Below are 20,423 nucleotides of genomic sequence, written 5' to 3'. Positions count from 1 at the left end.
CCTTGTTGTAACATGTTGCGGTGACACCTTCATCGATTCCATTTTGAGCATGCGATCCCCACCTCCCCCACGCTGTTCTGCTACAGTTTCACCCAGAAGTAACTGTACTGTGGCCAGATCCTGTCTTTCTTTGCCTCCATCATCCAAATTGTTTTTATTTTTCGAACCTTTTCTATTTTGCTCTTTTCCTTAATAAGCTAAAAATGCTTGACACGGCCATTGGTCCTGTAATGCTCTCACAATCCTGCTTGCAACACCTAACTGGCTTCGTTCCCACAGTGAGGCTCAGCACTGCCCCGCCCATTGTTGCATCTGCTACATAAGGAGCTCGCTGGAATAAATGTCAAGACATCTTTGCCCTCTTAAAAATAATTATTGTTGCCCTAATGAATGTTTGTAATTGAAATGCCAGAATATAATGATCCTATGGTATTTACATACCTCAGTTAATTGGTTATATATCTGCTCCTGTAGTTCCGTTTATCTAAGGGTCTATAATATATCCACAACAGTGTGTCTGTCATTGTTGTGATCCTAACCTCAACCCACAAATCGTTAGTTGAATGCCCTTCCAAGATATCATCCGTCCTTTTTGCAGTCTTTAACTCCATAATTAATAATGCAACACCAACTTCTTTTTTACCCCTCTCCTATATTGCCTATAGTTCTTGTACCACAGAATATTGAGTTGTAAGCCCTGATCTCCCTCAAACACATCTATGCGATGGCAAAAATGTCCACTTCTCCATGTCACCTCGTTCCCTTAACAAATCTATCGGTCCGATAATATTCCCAGCAATATGGTAAAGGACATCCAGCCTGGAATGTAGCACCCGGAATACTCTGAAACTCGTAGTTCTTCAGTCATTTACTTTTTTGTTAACAAACTGCCTTTCCATGAATTAAAAATGTAACTCTCGTACTGAATGAATAATTGTTGAATTGTAGTTTCTTTTTTAATTAATGTATTAATCAAATGCAACGTTCCAGAACTGAACAGTCAGCTTCAAATACAATGAATTCCTGCTGATTAATTCCATGCTCAGTGTGCAGAGGGGTCAGCCTTCAGTAATGGAGAAAGTGAGAACTGCAGATGCTGGAGATCAGAGTTGAAAAGTGTGGTGCTGGGAAAGCACAGCGAGTCAAGCAGCATCAGAGGCTCAGGAGAATGAAAGCTTTGGGCATAAGCGCTTCATCAGGAAGGCATTGGCATGTTCACGTTTTTTCTCATTCCATGATTCATGGAATATTTGGAATTGCACTTGCTCAGGAGGGCAGCACTGTATATAGCCCTGAAATGGAAAGCTGTCAATCTGTTGGTTGGACAGGGAGCAGATAAAGTGAGGTGAAGTACAGACTGATTTAAGTACAAACATAAGGATAGATAAGGAAGGACCAGACAGGAAGAACCCAAGGTTACCAGAGGAATTGAGGGAAGAGATTTCTGCACCTTTGGCGATGATCTTTGTGTCCCCACTGTCCACTGAAGTACTGTCTGATGGTCGGATGGTGGCAAAAGTTATTCCCTTGTTCAGGAAAGGCAATAGGGATAATCCTGCGAAATACAGGCCAGTCAGTCATACTTCTGTATTGGGCAAAGTATTGAAACGGATTCTGAGAGACAGAATTTATGATTACTTGGAAAATCATAGTTTGATTAGAGATAGTCAGCATGACTTTTTGAGGGGCAACTCATGCCTCACACAACATATTGAATTCTTTCAGGATGAGATCAAACACATTCATGAAGGTAGAGCAGTGGATGTGATGTACATAGATCTTAGCAAGATGGTGATAAGTTACCGTAAGGTTGGCTCATTTGTAAAATAAGGAGGCATGGGATACAGGGAAACAGGGAAATCTGTCTGTGTGGATACAAAATTGTCTGGCCTGTAGAAAACCGATGGTGGTAGAACATGGAAAGTAGACAGCCTGGAGCTAGGTGACCAGTGGCGTTCCTCAGGAATTGGTTCTGGGACTGCTGTTCTTTGTGATTTTTGCAAATGACTTGGATGATAAAGTTTGGTAAGTTTCACGATGTAACAAAGATGGAGTTATGGAGAGTGTGGAGGGCTGTTGTAGGTTGTAATTGGACATTTACAGGATGCAGAACTGGGATGGTAAATGACTGATGGAGTTCAACCTGGATAAGTGTGAATTGAGGGAAAAAGTGAGGACTATAGATGCTGGAGATCAGAGCTGAAAATGTGTTGCTGGAAAAGCGCAGCAGGTCGGGCAGCATCCAAGGAGCAGGAGAATCGACTTTTCGGGCATGAGCCCTTCTTCAGGAATGCATTTCTGAAGAAGGGTTCATGACTTTAACGTCGGTTCTCCTGCTCCTTGGATGCTGCCTGACCAGCTGCGTTTTTCCAGCAACGCATTTTCAGCTAAGTGTGAAGTGATTCATTTTAGAAGGTCGAATTTGCATGCAGAATACAGTTTTAAAGGCAGGATTATTGGCAGTGTAGAGGACTATAGGGATCTTGTGTTCCATACAATAGGACGCTCAAAGTTGTCACCCAAGTTGATAAGGTTATTAAGATGTATGGTGTTTTCATTAGCCAGGGATTGAGTTTAAGAGCCGCCAGCGCCGAAAAACTCTGGAGAGACTACAGTTAGAATATTGTGTCCAGTTCTAGTTGCCTCATTACTGCAAAAATGTTTAGTCTTTGGAGAGGGTGCCGGGGAGATTTATCAGGATGCTGCCTGGACTGGAGGGCATGTCTTTCAAAGAAAAGTTAAGGGGGCTCGGGCTTTTCTCCTTGGAGCAATGAAGAATAGGAGGTGACTTGATAGAGGTGTATAAGATGATAAGACGCATTGGTAGAATGGGTAGCCAGAGACTTTCTTGCAGTGTGGAAACGGCTATCTCGAGCGGGCATAATTTTAAGGTGATTGGAAGAAGTTTTGAGGAGATGTCAGAGGTAGGTTCTTAACACAGAGAGTGGTGGGTGTTTAGTAGAGTTAGCTGTATTAGGGATATTTAAGCAGCGTTAGTAGAGTCAGCTGCATTAGGGATATTTACGTGACTATTGGATAGGCACATGCAGGGTATGTCAGCTAGTCTAATATTAGAGTAGGGTAAAGGTTCAAGGACGTCAAGGGTCAAAGTGTCTGTACTGTGATGTACTGTTCTGTGTTTTATGTTTCATCCAGCCTGTGGATTCTTATCAATTGTTGAATGTGTGAGGGAGTGATCTGTGTGTGATTAGGAAGCTGGGGAGGGGCGTTAGCCCAAATGTTCCAGTTATGTTGTTCATTGTTACATTCACCTGAATGTCAGTACAATATGTGTGGTGTCCTACACCACGCAGGCTCCGCCAAGTTCAGTTATTAACGTGATTCTTGACTTGTCATTTGCTGCTGTTTTCTTCAGGGTAATCTGTTGGGTGACCCATGTATTAATCAGATGTTTGCTATGTTTCGTGAATTGGGCAAAAATAAGATGTTAACTATGATTGTTCGACTGAACTATAATCTCCGAAAAAAAATAGGTTGATTCTATATTTATGGAACGAAAATATAAACTCCTGTCAAGATTTCCTAACACAGAAATAAAGAATGTACAATTTATTTTGTATCGCACAAACAATATGGATCTCACTCTTTTGGCGATCAGAATTACACACAATGTCAGGATTCAAAATAATGTATTGTCACTCTAACATTTTGAAAGCGGTTGGCTTCTGAATGATTACATGTTCAGGGTGAGCAAACGATGGAACAATCAAATAGAATTAGCGTTTTTATGCATTTATACATAATCAATCAGTTTAATTTCTCACTGAAATGTACAAGCTTCAGCTATTTGCTAGCGAATTAGAAACGGCTATAATTCAACATGCAGTGTGAATATTAACCTAAATTCATGACTTGTGCTATCAAATTTTAGTGTACAATAATTTGAAAACTTTTAATTTATGGAAAGAATGTTATTTAATATAAAATGTAGACAGTAAACAAAAATGATGAACATATTATCGTGTGAGTGAAAAGTCAGACCTTTTAAAAGACAAAGCAATGACAGATTTGTTTTAATACTTGGAATACAACATTTAAAATATTCATGTTCTGAGCAATAATTAGATAACAAAATGAAGCTGGCATTGCAATATTTGCATTTTAAATGATTATGCTCCACTAAATTATCAGATATTTGCGAGCATTTACAATGGGAAATAATCGGATAATGACTTGTATTCACATCAAACACATGACAGAGTGCAAAACTTTAAAGTACAGGAGGAGGCCATTGGCCACTGTGTGTGCATCAGCTCCAGGAATGTCTCCAAAGCCCCTCCCATTTGTCAGCCCTGTCTCTGCAACCTGTTAAATTCATATTTCCAAATACATAACCATTTCTCTTTTTAATCTTCATCCAAAAGTCTCCCAGGCAGTGCATTCTAAATCCAAACGACTCTCTCAATAAAGAAGTGTTTCCTTATCTCACTCCTGCTTTTTGCTGACAATCTTGAAATTAGAACTCCTTGATACTGTAATGCCAACTAACGGAAACAGCATAGTCCTGTTTTACTCTTCAACTTTTTATCATACTTTTGAGCACTGAAATAAGATCACATCTTTGTCTGTTCTTCCCGGAAGATTAAGCCTTGCAAGAACTGTAACAAACACTACATCGGAAAAACAGGCAGAAAACTAGCCACCTGGATATATGAGCAACAGCTATCCAGAAAAGAAGACATGAGCCACTATCACTAGTAACCTTAAATACAGATGAGGAAGTACACAATTTCGACTGGGTCTACACAACCATCTAGGACAAACCAAACAGAAACACGCACGAGAATTCCTAGAAGCATAGAATTCCAAACGGAACTCAATCAACAAAAACATTGATTTTGATTCCATCCAACACTCTCTGACAAAAAGAACCGGAAATAAAATCACCAATACTGGAAATTACATCACTGACTCAAGGAAACCTAAACACTTCAATAGCAAGTGGGACATAACACCAGTACTTCACCAGAGGCTCACTGATAATGTTCCCTTGTACAGTGATGAACCATCTGAAAATGAACTCTCCAGCTCAGCGAGCAAACTGACATCCAGAAGTAGCGCAATTTCTGTCATCCTCCCTTTAACTAAATCCTTCATTCCAGTTATCATTCCGATTATTTTAAGGTTATTTGTATTCTTTTGCAAAGTAATGTGGTTTCTGTCTGTCTGTTTGTGTGACAATGTGTGTGTGAGAGACAGCGAGAGTGAGAGAGAGAGAGAGAGCAATCATCTGTAATCTCTGGATTACTCACCGTGCCATGTGGAAAAGACGGAAGGATAAGGAAGACAGTATAGCTTAACATTTTGTTAAAAAGCTAGTTCAGTGTAGATGGTTTCAGATTTTTGGATCATTGAGATCTCTTCCCGGACAGGTGGGACCTGTAAAAAAATGACAGGTTGTGTCTTAACTGGACGAGCACCAGCATCCTTGATGAGAGATTTGCTAGTGCAAGTCAGATGGATTTGAGTACACCAGGAGGGTGAGAACCAAAGCAGCGGATCAGGAACAGAGCTGAAGGTCGAGGTGAATCGGACATCAGGGACTGCCAGTCTGATGACCATGCTGAGAGAACCAAACAAATTAGTCCAAAATGTGAGTTGGGAGATGGAATAAATGATCGAGGTGAGGCGCAGGTTTTTTCAGGCATTAATAAATAAGGATGGAGAGTGTGGAGGATGTGAGGGAGTGAGGTGTGTGTGATCAGGGAGACACTGCACAAGAAAATGTTAAAGGGGAAAGAGGTTGGGTGGGGAATTCTGTGATATACAACTTGCAGCAAAAGACAGGAAAACTTGCTGTTTGTCAAACTGAATACCTGGGAAAGAATTTATTATGCTTCAGAGAAATAGCAGCCTTATTGCTCGAGGTCTGTGTTATAATGAAGGAAAAGCTGTGTTCATGTTATGTTTGTATCTATAAGAATGTGGGAAAACAGCTAGAATAATGTCAGTGCTGTTGTTGAACAATGCATGCACTGAGCATATGAATTATCCTGGATGTTCCCAGAGATGGCTGGGCTACCTTTGGTTGAGTAAGTGTTGAAGCTCCATGAGACGATGTTGTTTTGTGATGTAGCCACTTACCGAGACCAGTCAAAGGAACAAAGCAGCAACTGCTATTGGTTATTGCTTCAGAATATATCAGAGTGTTCATAGCTGCCACTGCACACAATCATGCAATGAAAACCAGACCTATCACGTCTGTGCCAGCAAGTGCACATCCGAAGGCTTTTTAAACGATTGTGAGGTTACCTGCCTCAACCACCTTCCAAGACAATGCATTCCAGATTCAGGCTACCCTCTCAGTTCGAAAATCATTCCACAAATCCTCTCACAATCCCCTGCCTTTCACTTTAAACGTGTGTCCCTTTGTTTTTGATCCTTTGATTGAGAAAAACTGCTACTGTCTGTTCATTCGCTCCATGCCCCTTATGCTCTTGTACACCTGCACCAGGTTCCCTCCTCAACCTTCCCTTCTGCAAAGAAAAAACGATCAAATTTAGCCCTCCTCTTTCATACTAATTTTTGATTACTCACTTGTCTTGTTACTTCTAACTTTTATCTTCCCAATTTATCGTTGTCAAATTTCATCGGCCATTGATCTGGCTATCTGAATAATCTGTTTATATCCTCCTGTCGCCTAACACATTCCTCCAGACTGTGATCCGCCAAGCTCATTTTTGTGTCATCCACAAATTAGGTCATCATTCCACTGCTCCCCAACTTCCACATTCTCACAATCGTCATTTCTGAATATCGCAAAAAAGCCGTAATTTCCTTCCTGTTCTCCAAATGTCGTTCAGAGGATGATTTGACAATTCCAGTCTCTTGCTTTTCATGTTTTGGTGAATTTATGCGTGATGTAGTTAACACATTTTATGAGGGAGCAACAAATAGCATTTTCGACACAGAGTTGAATTCACCTTTTACACTCTGCCTCTTTGCATGTTTTATTTGTATATCTTGTAAATAATTTAGGATAAACTACGGTTTGGCACCTTGCCGTGGAACATTAGCATTTTGTTTGGCACTATTCTTTGTAACATTCCCTGCAATAGGCAGAGCTGACGAAATTTTTCATCTGCAGGATGGACATGGACTCATTCATTGTTTGTTTTAATCAGAAAGTGTGATGAGGATAAATATACAATTAAGTTCGATGTTATGGGAAAACTGCAGAAGATCAAGTCATATTCTCATATCCACCTTGAATTGGAAGCAATGTTAAAAAAAAAATCAAAAATATTGAAACACCACAGTAGGGGAGAAAAAAAATATGTCGCCTGCACTTGATGGAGATATAGAAATATACAGTACATGTACAAACTGAACAAGAATCAAGTGATAGAAGAGAAAGTACAAGAAACCCTTTCTAATTTTGAATGGAATCCAGATCCCGATTTTCTTGAACAGTGATGTTTGCTCATCCAATCTCACTTTCTCAAAAACAAGCTTTTCCCTGTCACTAAAACCTCATCTGCCTTTCTTCCTCCTCCGTACTCCTCTTTTCTTACACTCCTACTTCCCTTGCACTGCCCCTTCTGCTGCTACATACTCTTCCACTGATGATCTCCCATCACACTCTTCTGCCACTCCCACAATAAGTTACACCAATTCCCCAGTTACTCCCACTTTCTCTGGCCATCCCTTCCCCTTTTTGCTTTCCAACTGGGACAATGGGAGCCGCTGGCTCCTGTGCTGCTATTTGTCATCAGTAAATGATAAGATTGACATGATCAATGTCCAATAGGAGCAGACAACACTGTGTTTCTGTCACTGTCTGATGCACCGTGAACAGGCTGGTTTTGTTCCTCGTGGTACAGAGTGGAATGTCTTTCTGTCTCTCTGTCACAGCACTTAACGAAACAGCCTCATCACAAATAGGACAAACCTCTCCTCACAGTCAGAAATCCATGCATCAGTTTTCCCTTAAACATTGTTAAACAGAGTGAGCACATTGTTTAAACAGACTGTGTACCGTCCTTTTGTTGTTTATTCATTTAACTGATTTTCCAATGTCAGTTGAGGTGAGGTCAGAGTAACTGGGGTTGCATCAAAGTAGTATTTGACTCATGTGATATCAGGGATCCTGAGTAAACTGTGTTCAATGAGAAACACAGGAAATTCTGCGCTGGTTATTTCCTCACTGAACAATGACACTTTCCCCAGAGCTATTGGCAATGACAAATAAACTCTGCCCTTGCTAGGGCCTTCCAAATACATGGATAAATTTGCCCTATTAATAACATCAAGACATATAATGTTTTCACAGTTTGGTCTAAAGTCTCCGAAAAGTAATACCTTGCTGCTTGAGTGTCACTCCATTGATATCAGGAAGTTACAATAAGATTAACTTCCCAATTATTTTCAATCAGTTACTTTCTGAGGATTGATCGTGCGATGTCAGTACCACTGAGATCAACGTTTTCCCTGTCCAGCAGCATCGCATCACATTGGCTCAAGGCTGCACCACTCCACAAATCTAATTTATTCACCAGCTCATTAATCCTGCTAACCAGATGTACTGTGCACACAATTTGCAACAACGTGGAGATGTCCTTGACAATCTGGAACCTTCCTCCCCTCCCGTACTCTGCCCTCTGACTCCATGCCCTCCCCAAACTCTACCTCCTGTCGTTTATTCACCATCCCTCCTGAACTTACACTATTTGATGCTGAATGTTCTGTACTTAGCAAATATCTGAACTTTACCTCTCTGTGCCCCCACTTTAATGAATTTTAGGCATGAAATTAACTTGAGCGCTTCCACTGTCTTCGACTTAGTGCCCACTTCTTTCGGCAAGATTTCTCTCCCTGCCCCATAGAACCAGCTGGAACACTCTTCGTCCACCTGGACCCCTCCCTCTAGCCTTTACCTGAACTAAATCGGTTTATTGAGAAATCTCAACATGACATTGGTTCTTTGAATTTCTCTGCACACCCCTCACCAAATCCAACCTATCACTGTCCGAACAGCCTGCATTCCCTGTGCTTAGACCAAACCCTGACTGTGTTATTCAGCCTGTGCCGATAAGGGTGGTGCTGCTATAGTCTGGTGGACTGATTTCGACATTGCACAGGTTGAACGCCCACTCTCAGATAACTCCTCTAATCTCCCCCTGTACCATGACCCTACCGTGGCACATCAGACCATTCTATCAACTACGATAACTGACAACATTTCATCTGGAGCTTCCTGCTCCCCTCGCCCCCTCCTCCCAACTGCCCACCGAGGTGATGGTCCTCTGATAGCAGAGCTTGCTTTTATCTCCCCTAAAAAATTCACAAACACAACTGCCTGGGTCGACCCCTTGTTTTAGCCTGCACCTGCCACACAGAGGAAGTGCGTGGATAAACGTGTGCCCCAGGTATGCCTGTTTCTTCTTGGGTTACGTCGACCATTCCCTGTTCCAGTTCTATTCCAGCACCCATCTACAACGCTTTGTCCCATTCATAGATGATATCATCGCGGCTGCTTCTCTCTCTTGTCCAGAATTGGAAAAGTTAATCGATTTCACTTGGAATTTGAACCCCTCCATCACTTTCATCTTGTCTACCTCTGACGTCTTCCTTCCTTTCCGCAGCATCTCAGCTTCCATTTCTGCGGATAGGCAGGCCACTGATATCCAGTATTAACCTGCCGACGCCCACCATTTCCTGGAGTATATGTCCTCAGACCTGGTTTCCTGCATAGACTCAATTCCATCCCCACAGTTCCTCCGTCTCCACTGCATTGCTTCTGATGATACTAAATTCAACAAGGAAGTCTTTGAAATGTCCACCTTGATCCGCAATCAAGGGATTCCCCATCATTGTTGTCAACAGGGTCCTAAACCGAGTCTGATCCATCTCCTGCTCTTCTAGGCTCCCCTTTCCTTCCCTCTCACAACAGAGTTTACCTTGTCTTTACCTTCTCTCCCACCAGCATTCACATGCAGAGGATCATCATCCCGCATTTCCCCCACCTCCAGCGAGATGCCCCACCTGCACAGATTCACCTCTCCTCCCTTGTACACATTCTGAAGGAATCATTCCCTCCTGGACAGAATGGTCTACTCTTTATTCACTCCCACTCCAGGTTCACTTCACTTTCCCCTGCCGGAAGTGTGACATTTTCCCATTTACCTCCCTCCTCATCAGTATCCAAGGGCCCAACTATACCTTGCAGGTGAAGCAGCACCTTACCAACATTTCTCACAATCCAGTCTACTACATGCACTGCTCACAATGTGGTCTCCTTTGCATTGGGGAAATGAAGGGTAGACTGGGTGACCTCTTCACAGAACATCCAATTTGTAACCCTGCAAATGACTATGAGCTTTCAGTTGCCTGCCAGTTTAAAAGCCCATCCTTTTCCCTGGCCAAGATCTCTGTGTCAGGCTTGCTGCAGTGTTCCAGGCAAGTTCAGCACAAGCTGGAAGAACAACACCTCATTTTCCATGTGCGGACGCTGCAGCACTTTAGATTCAAAATCAAGTTCAATAATTTTCGGGCCTGAGCTCCCCAATGTCCTAGGCCCCTACCCATACATTAGGCCTAGTTCTCACATAGCCTTCCATTACTCACATCCTATTGTTAGCTGCTAACAGTCTCCATTAAGAGATATTCATCTCTTCTGCATATAAACCAACATTTTCCGTGTTACCATCAGTTCTGAGGAAGGGACATTGGACTCTGATGTCTCTGCACAGATGTTGCCAGTCCTGCTGAACATTTGCAGCAACGTCTGTTCTGTTTCAACATATTCATGGCAAGGTCTCACAATGCAATACGTCATCGATATTTAGAGCCTGTTAAACATAGGAACTTCGAAATTTCTCATTTAATGTTCATAGCAAATTAATTGTGATTAAACTGAGATAACAACTTTGCTGTTATATTTCAGATCAGCCACTTTGTCACAGTTCAGAAAGAAGAAAGAAATCAAAAGAGCTGGAGTGAAACTCAGTAGATCTGGCAACATCTGAAGCAGAGATGCAAAAAATTAACCTTTGATTCTAATATGACTTTTCGGAACAGTGTCACGTCATATGACATATGTTAATTCTGTTGCTCTCTGCAAATGCTTCCTCATCTTTTTCGTTCCTCCAGCATTTTCTGTTTGTATTTCATGTTTCCATTATCTCTATATTTCATGTTGCTTGACAGGACTAAATATTGCACTTTTTTATACTTGGACAATGTGGTCATTTCCTATTCCTATTACAGTTGGTGTGTATGTGACACCTGAATTACGGCCGAAATCTGTTTCTTCTTGAAGATACAAAGTTAAAAAAATTCTGAACATCCCGTAAATCTCAGGAAATCTATTTTGTATGAAAATACATTTTAGAGGCAGCTGAACTGCATTAAATAATAGGGATACATTATTGATGGTGGAACACTCTGTATCCTTCACTGAACAAGCTTGTCTCCTCTCTCTCCAAAAGCTTTAAATGCGTAACAAAAAACTATTACAGCAAAGGTGGTGAAAACTCAGCATATTGTACCTTCCACATTGTGCAGTACGTTATAGCACGGTGGCACCGTGGTTATCACTGCTGCTTCCCAGCGCTGGAGACCTAGGTTCCATTCCCGCCTCAGGCGATTGTCTCTGTGGAATGTGCACATTCCCCTGGTGTCTGCGTGAGTTGCTGCCAGGTGCTCTAGTTTCCTCCCACAGTCGCAAAACCGTGCAGGTTAGATGAATTGGCTATGCTAAATTGCCTGTAATGTTAGATGTAGGGGAATGTGTGTGCGCTTATTGGCCCAAAGTGCCTGTTTCCACACTGTAAGTGATCTAATGTCACTACTATCATTGTCCCCATAGCCTGGCACATTTTGTTACACGTATCTGCTTTTAATTGTAAGTTTCCAGCCAGATATGAACAGTATGATAAATCTCAAATAAAAACAGACATTGGAGGGAAAGCTCAGCAGATCGAGTAGTGTCTGTGAAGAGAAATCAAAGTTAATGTTTCAGGTGCTCAATCTGTATTCCAAATGATTACATTGTGTGCATATAAAATATAGTTCAGTTTATCACATTTAAAATTATCCTGTTCAGATCACATTGTCATTCAGCATTGAATCTCCCAACGTTGGCTAGTTCCTTGTTGGGCATTATATTTAATTGTCTATGTCAGAAAGAGTGATGATGACTGGGAATATCATTGTACTCCCCATGTAGTCTCCACAGCTACTGCCCCCATTCCGCCCTATCTCCCAGACAACGTTATATTCATTCGAACCTGACTCATTAATTCATAATTCTTAATCAATAAGTCCATTGTACTTATTACTTTTGTTTTTGGACTGAGGGGAAAAAGCGTAAAAAATATTGCTTTACAGCAAATTAAAACTGCATTAGGCTGTTTGTCAATTTGTATAAATAAATTACTGAAGCATATTCTGCATGGGAGTGCCAACGGTTCCATAAATAGCAGGGAGAGGAACATTCAGAGAAGTCCACACTTCCTGTCTTTGTTCAGGGCAACTGTGCCCAGTGACAGTCTGTTTGGTGGCGTTTGTTCCGGGGAGGAGAGATCAGCACAGTAACATCATCCTGATTGTGTTTCCTTATATTGGAGTGATGGAGATTCGAGGAAAGATGGTTATAGCATTGCAAACGTACAACAGAGCAGAGTCATCTTGCCTGCGATAAGAAAACATCCATCATTGTCCCCCACAACTCACTTCACTGGAAGAATTGGTGATGGGAGATGTGACCCATAGCCAGCGATGTCAGCACTCAGTCCAGGCGAGTTATATTGTGAACTGAATGTGCTGTATTGAAAGCTGGATCTATTTGCTCAGGGACTGTGATTGATGTCAGTCTCCATGCATTGTAACTGTGTCATAGGAGGGTTTCCCTCTCCTATTGGTGAAGGGTTTCACTCAGGGCGCTATCTCAGTTTAGGAGCAGATGCATCAGCTCCAACAGTAACAGAGATCAGCAGCTGCACAGACGTGGAGAGGACAAATCTGAATGTGAGAATAATGGATTCGATAATTACACCAATGGAGAGGAGGCTTTCCTTGGGTCTTTTCAAGATTTCCCTCTCCTGGAAATTTCTACCATATCGGATATTAGCGGTGCTGATAATTATTTTGGGAGGGGTGGAGGGTGTGTTACTAATCTATTCTCGCTATTGTCGGTGTTCTCTACTTCTGTAAATTCGTTAATCCCATAAACAATTTTGAACTTCATTGCAATTTCTGTTATCTATATTTGTCGAAGAAAGAAACTATTATCTTCAATTTAAATTGCAGTCTCTATTCATCTGAATTGCAGACCACTCCCTTACAAACATCTGAGAACAAAACTGCGGACAACATCGGGATCCCTTTTTGCCCTGAACTGATTTATGTCTCATGTTCTCACTGTCACCAACCCTCTCCACTACCAGCTTATAATATCCCAATCTCCATCTCTGCGTCAATGATGTGACTGAACAATCCATTGTCTGCACGTTGGTAAAATTCAGGCTTTATGTTTCAAGCTCTCTTCTGCCAACCTTTGCAGTTACAAGTATTTCAGTCATAAAATTGTTCTTGTCTCGGATGTTACTTCATGATTAGGACAATGTATCAGAGTAGGAATGTCGCTGGATGTAATTCAGGAGCAAAGCTAATTAAACGAAAGACATTGTTTCAAGCAATTTGTTTCAAGTCCTACCACAGCTGATGGCAGAACTTAAGTAAGAATAATAATAATTGGAATAAAAGTGAATTTCACGAAAAACAACCATAAACCCATCTTTTGACTGAAAATCTTCCTGTTTCACTGATGACCTTAGGTAAAGAAATCTAATGTTACACTCGGTCTGGTCTAAGTGTGACTTCAGATCAATGTGCTTGATTTTATATTGGCTTGTGGAATGACCTCACAGTCAAGGGCAATTAGTGTTGACTAACAAATGCTGCCCTTGGCAGAGATGCCGACTTGCCATGGAAGAAAAAATTTGAAGGTTCAACCAAATAAAGAAAGATACTGGAGATCTGAATTTCCATTAAAAATTCCAAGAAAAGAACAGAAAGTTGTGGGGAGCTTTTCTGAACAGAATGCAGCTGGAAAATAGTGTGAACAATGCTGGTGACAGGGAAGTCTGTTTTGAAGAGGAGGAGGAGTGAGTTGAATCGATAGAGAAAGAGAGAGATAGAAGAAAAAGAGCAAACAACAGGAATGATGATCAACTGGGATGGAAATAAAATGTGAGATTCACCTCATTTATTTTTAACTTTTCCCATCTTCCTGAATATCATGCCCATGTCGGCACATGTATCACCCGCTTTTTAAACTTGTGCTTTTTGCCACTTCCCTTTCTGAAAAATCTCCGTTAGGTCCTGTTTTTGCAACCCAAAAGAAATCTGAAGAGAATTTTCACTTTTGCCAAGAAAGGTGTTTTTTTTTTCCCAAAATAAATTAATGCTACTTTGCTTTACGCCATATCAGCTTACGAAAGGTTTTGTAGAAACACTCTACTTTCAGTTACCGAGGGAAACCAAATATATCTAAGATCATGTTTCAAGCAATTTGATCCCAACTGTCTGTCTTCCATGAGTGTCATCATCTTCTTTTATGGGATATAGGTATCGCTGGCTGGGCCAGCATTAGTTCACTTTTTTGATTGCCCTTGAGATGACCTTGAGCCTCACAGGGCACGTGGACAGAGTGAGGCATGCAATGTGACAGCTGCAAAGGAGCTGTGCAAAGCATAATTGACGTTAGCAAGATTAATATTATTTGAAAATTTAGAGATGTCAATTCGCCAATATAATTATGGTGGGGAAGCAAGTGTTCCTGAGTATGCTGTTCCATGTTTTCAAGCCTCTGTACCTCCTCCCTTTTAGAAGAGATTGTAGAAGATCATTATTGGTTTAGGAGAGATATTTGATGTTGCCAGCCTTTCACTGACAATGAGAAGTCTAAATGGATGATTCCATGATAGTCTGGGCTGTGCATCCAACCGTCTGCAGATTCTTATGGTCCTGGGAAGAGCAGTTGCTACCACACTATTATGCAAGTGAACAGAATGCTTTTAGTTGCCAGAATGTAAAGCACTGAGAAAAGGCAGTTCCAAAATATTTAGAATTAATTGGCTGTGAAATGGATATCCAAGTTCTGGTTGCTGTTTTGACAACAATTGAAAATTAACCAATAAATTTAAATTATGTCCAAGATACCAAAACACAATTGACTTTATTGTATAGCCAACATCCAACCAAAGAGCCTTCACATGCTTCAAAAGAATAGAGAAGCCATCACCATCACAAGGAGAGAGAAAGAGACTGACACGTCTAAGGAGAGAGAGAAAACACAGCGAGGGAAACAGAAGGACAGTCAGTTAAACAGAGAAAGGAAACAAAGCAAGAAACAAACAGTCACATGGACAGGGAGAAGTGGAGATAGTAAGTTCAGGGAAGTAAACAGAAGACAGAGATAAGGAAAAGACAGGGAAACAGACAGTGTGAGAGAAATAGTGAGATACAAAGCACGCAGGGATCTGGGGATAGGGCCACAGTGAACTGGGGATAGGTAATGGGAGGTGCTGGGGATGAGGACCGGAGAGAGCTCGGTGTGAGCACTGGTGGGAGCTGGAAGGAGGGAGGTGAGGATTTACTTTGACCTGGGCCGAGATGTACAGGCAAAGCATAGTAAGCAAGCTTATACAGAACAATGGCTGAAAAACATGTCTGAGAGGCATGCAGGTTATGCTACACAGGTCGTGCACGAGGCGCGATCAACATGAACAAGATCAGCATTATCTGAGATTAGACAGTACATTCATCAGTCTAATAACAGCCAGGAAGAAGCTGTTCCTGAACCAGCTGCTCTGTGTTTCCAAGCTTCTGTACCTTTTAGCCTGATAGAATAGTTTGGAGGAGACTTTTACTGGGGTATGATGGGTCTTTGATAATGTTAGAACAAAGATCATTCCACCACAGAAACAGGCCATTCGGTTGTACAACCCTGCGCTGATCTAAATCCTCGATCTAAACTGTCACCTATTTTCTAAGGATCTGTATCTATTTGTTCCTTGCCCATTCATGTATCTTTCCAGAACATCTTAAATGAAAACACTCATCACAGTTCTCCATTCTGAGAAACTCCATTCCCCTACTATTCGCTGCTTCCTGTTGCCCAGCCAGTTCTTTATCCACTTCGCTGGTGCACCATGTGACTTCACTTTCTCCATAACCCGACAATGGGGAAAGATACCAAATGCCTTCCTGAAGTCCATGCACATGACATGAACAGTCCCTCTCTCATCAATCAACTTTGTCTCTTCCTCAAATAATTCTATTGATTTGGTAAAACATGACCTCCTCTGCACAAAACCTTGTTGCCTATCGCTGATTAGACTATTTTCATTTAAATAAGAATAGATCCTAGCCCTCAGTATTTTCTCTAGCAGGTTCCCTACCCCTGACATCAGTCTCACCGGTCTATAATTGACTGGATTTTCCCTACTACTTTTCTTAAACAAGGGGATTAACAATTCTCCAGCCCTCCGGGACCTTAGCCATGTTCAGGGATGCTACAAAGATATCCGTTCATACCTCAGCTATTTTCTTTCTCCCTACCCTCAGTAATCTGGGGTAGATATGGGCAGCCTTTCTGCGGCAACGAGCCATGTAAATGGAATCAATGGTTGGGATGTTAGAGTCCGTGTTGGTCAGAGCTGTGCACCCAACCTTCTGTAGTTTCTTACGGTCCTGTGTAGAGCAGTTGCGGTAACAGGCTGTTATGCACCGGGACTGTATGCTATCAATGGTGCATCTGTAGAAGTAGCGCATGCTGAATTTCCTGAACCACCTGAGGAAGGAGAGGCTTTGTTGAACCTTCCCGACCGTTGGACCTTCGTGAGAAGTTCAGGATAGATTGTCAGTTATCATCACTCCAAGGGAGCTGATGCTCTGCACTCCCTCAAACGGTTGATACAGATGGGGTGTGCTCCCTCCTTTCTTCCTAAGGTCAATGATCCGTCCTTTACGTTTTCCGGATTAGAGAGAGTGGTCATTCTCAATGCACCATGCCATCAAGCTCTCTATCTCCTTTCTACATTCTGACGCGTTGTTGTTTAATATCCGTACTGCTGTAGTGATGTCATCAGCGAACTTGCAGCTGATGTTGTTTGGAATTTGGAAACTCAACCGTAGCTGTACAGGGAGTACGGGGGGGGGGGGGGGGGAGGATACAGCCGTGGCTGTAAGGGAGTACGTGGGGGGGGGCGGAGGATACAGCCGTGGGTGTACAGGGAGTACGTGAGCGGGGGGCGGATGATACAGCCGTGGGTGTACAGGGAGGACATTAGGGGGCTGATGAAATAACCGTGGGTGTACCTGGAGTACAGTAGGGGGCTGAGGACACAGCTGTGTGTGTACAGGGAATACAGTAGGGGATTGAGGGCACATCTGTGGGTGCACAGGGAGGACAGTGGGGGCCTGCCGACACAACCGTGGGTGCACCTGGAGTACAGTAATGTGCTGAGGGCACAGACATAGGTGGACATGGAGTACAGTAAGGTGTTGAGGATACAGCCGTGGGTGTACAGGAAATACAGCAGGGGTTTAGGGCACATCCGTGGGTGAACAAGGAGTGCCGTAAGGGGCTGAGGGCACAGCCGTGGGTGTACAGGGAGGACAGTAAGGAGCTGAGGAAACATCCGTGGGTGTACAAGGAGTATTGTCGGGTGTTGAGAACACGTCCTTCAGCAGCTTTATTGTTGAGTGCTATTGTGGAGGAGGTGATTTTACCGATCTTCACTACTGTGGTCTGTGGGTCAGAAGCCTGAGGATCCACTTGCGGAGGTTCGAACTGAGACCAAAGTCGCGGAGTTTTGTGATTAGCCTGTAAGGGATCACGATTTTGAAGATGGAGCTTTAGTCAATGAGCAGGAGTCTGGGGTATCAAACTCCTGCTCATTGTTCAGATGATCCTGGAAAGTGTGCACGGCTCGGATATGGCATCCATTGTGAACCCGTTACATCAGTCGACAAAATATAGGGCAGCAGGTCAGGCTGGGAGACTGGAGTTTGTGTAGGCCATAACCAGCCTCTCAAAGCACTTCATGATTATTGAGGTCGGAGCCAGTGGGTGGAAATCCATAAGGGCACGTTCCATGTGCTTTCTCACTTACGAGGATGATGATGAACTTCTTGAATCAGGTTGGGACTTTCGCTTCTAGACGGAGAGGCTGAAGTTGTATGTGAATACCTCTCCTAGTTGGTATAAACAGGATCTGAGTCGGCAACACTCTCCAGGCCAATCACTTTCTTTCATTTGACTCACTGAAAGACTGACCATGCCTGGAGCGGTGACAACAGACACAGGTACATCTGGGGCTTTCGCAGCCGGTGTCAGCCCTCAGTGACAGTCACACAGTCATTTATGATCGACATCCCCTCCCCCCACCTCCCTCTGTCGTCATCGACACACAATGACATTGGTTGTTTTGAGCACCACACAGTCAACATTGAGACAAATTGCCATTAATAGACTGGGATCATGCGCCATCAAGTTCTGTGTCACCATAATCGGGTAAATTCATAATAAATTGATGTACAAGGTGTCAGTGCCAGTGGTGCAAGGAGTGAAGACTTTGCAGTTGTAATTCCAGTCAAGCCACTGCTTAAACCTAAATGGAGTCAAGCATCTTCAGCATTGTGCCTTTTCAATGGTGGACAGTCTTTAGCTAGTCAGGAAGTGTCATTTCCGCGAACCATCTGACCTGGTGGCAGTTTTGCTATGTTTGCAGCTGATACAATGATGATTGGATGGGCAGGTGATATTGAGGAAGTGGGGAGGCTGCAGAAAGACTTGGACAGTTTAGTACACTGGAAAAACACATGGCTGATGGAAGACAATATGGGAACATGTGAGATTATGCACTTCAGTAGGCGGAATACAGGCAGACACTATGTTCTAAAAGGCTTCATGAAATCTGAAGCACAGAAGGAGTTTGGAGTCCTCGTCCTCTCTTATGGTTGATGTGTAGGTTCAGTTGGCAATTAGGAAAGCAAATGTAATGCTATCGTTCATTTCAAGAGAGTGAGAATACAAGAGCAGAGACATACTCCTGAGAATGTAATGGGCTATGGTCAGACGGCATTTGGATTATTGTGAGCTGTTCTGGGGAAGGATCTACGGGTGTTGGACATGACCCATCCTGGGAATATCTATCCTTGTCATTTGAGCGGCAGTTGAGTGGTCTATGTCTGTTCTCAATAGAATTAAGAAGAATCGGGGGGCGCATCTGATTGAAACTGATTGATTACTGCAAAGATTGATGCAGTTAGAGTATAGAAGATATTTCCACTAGTCTTAGAGACTATGACAAAATGGCACAGTTTCAGAGTGAAGAGATAGGCTGAATGGCCGAAATCCATTGCAATATCAATTGCCCGTATTATCATATAGTCTATTATTCAGTGCATAATTGCAAATCTCAGACCTGCTCTTGTAACCGTTGTATCTGTACGTGGATTTGACTTCACCTTCTGGTCAATGGTAACCCCTGTAATATGGATGGTGGAAGGATTCCGTGTTAAGCAGTAGCGCAGTAAGATGTTGAATATAAGCTGCTATCTGTGAGTCTCATCTGGCGGGAGTACATTGTCTCAACGATAATTGCCAGTTTCAGTCTGGTATTTTTGATGTATCGATCCTGTTACACTAATATTGTTGCATTTAACAAAATAGGTGCAATTTATCACAGCACTCACCAACAAAATGTCATGGAACACTGAACACCTTTCTAATAACAGAAAGGTCTAAAATGTTCAGTATCAGAAACACTGCTTTTCTTTCATGTTCAAATCAGAAAACCTGTCCCGTCGAAGTGTTCATCTTGGAACATTTTGAACACATTTTTTGGTTATGGGAATCGCTGGATGGGCCCACGATTTCTTGTCCGTCCCCAGTAGCCCTCTTGAGAAGGTGGTGTTGAGCTGCCTTCTTGTACTGCTGCAATCCACGGGCTGTGCGTTGATCCACAATGCTATGAGGGAGGGAATTCCAGAGGTTTGACCCAGCAACAGTGAAAGAATGATAATATATTTCCAACTCAGGTTGTTGACTGTTTTGGAAGGGAGTTTGAAGGTGGTGGTGTTCGCAAATGCCTGCTGCCCTTGTCATTCTAGACGGAAGTGCTCGTAGGATTGGAAGGTGCTCTTTTCTAGATAGTACACACTGCTGCTACTGTGCGTTGGTGGTGAATGGAGTGAATGCTTGTGGATGTGGTGCCAATCAATTGGGCTGTTTTGTCCTGGATAGTGTCAAGCTTCTTCAGTGTCGTTGTGGCTGCACTCATTCAGGCAATTGGGGAGTATTCCATCTCACTCCTGACTTGTGCCTTGTAGATGGTGAACATGTTTTGGAACTGAGATGACTGACCTCCAACAACAATGTCCGTTTTCCT

The sequence above is a fragment of the Chiloscyllium punctatum genome, chromosome 21 (assembly GCF_047496795.1).
Source record: "Chiloscyllium punctatum isolate Juve2018m chromosome 21, sChiPun1.3, whole genome shotgun sequence".
In the NCBI taxonomy this organism is placed as follows: Eukaryota; Metazoa; Chordata; class Chondrichthyes; order Orectolobiformes; family Hemiscylliidae; genus Chiloscyllium; species Chiloscyllium punctatum.
This window is presented reverse-complemented; position numbering follows the sequence as displayed.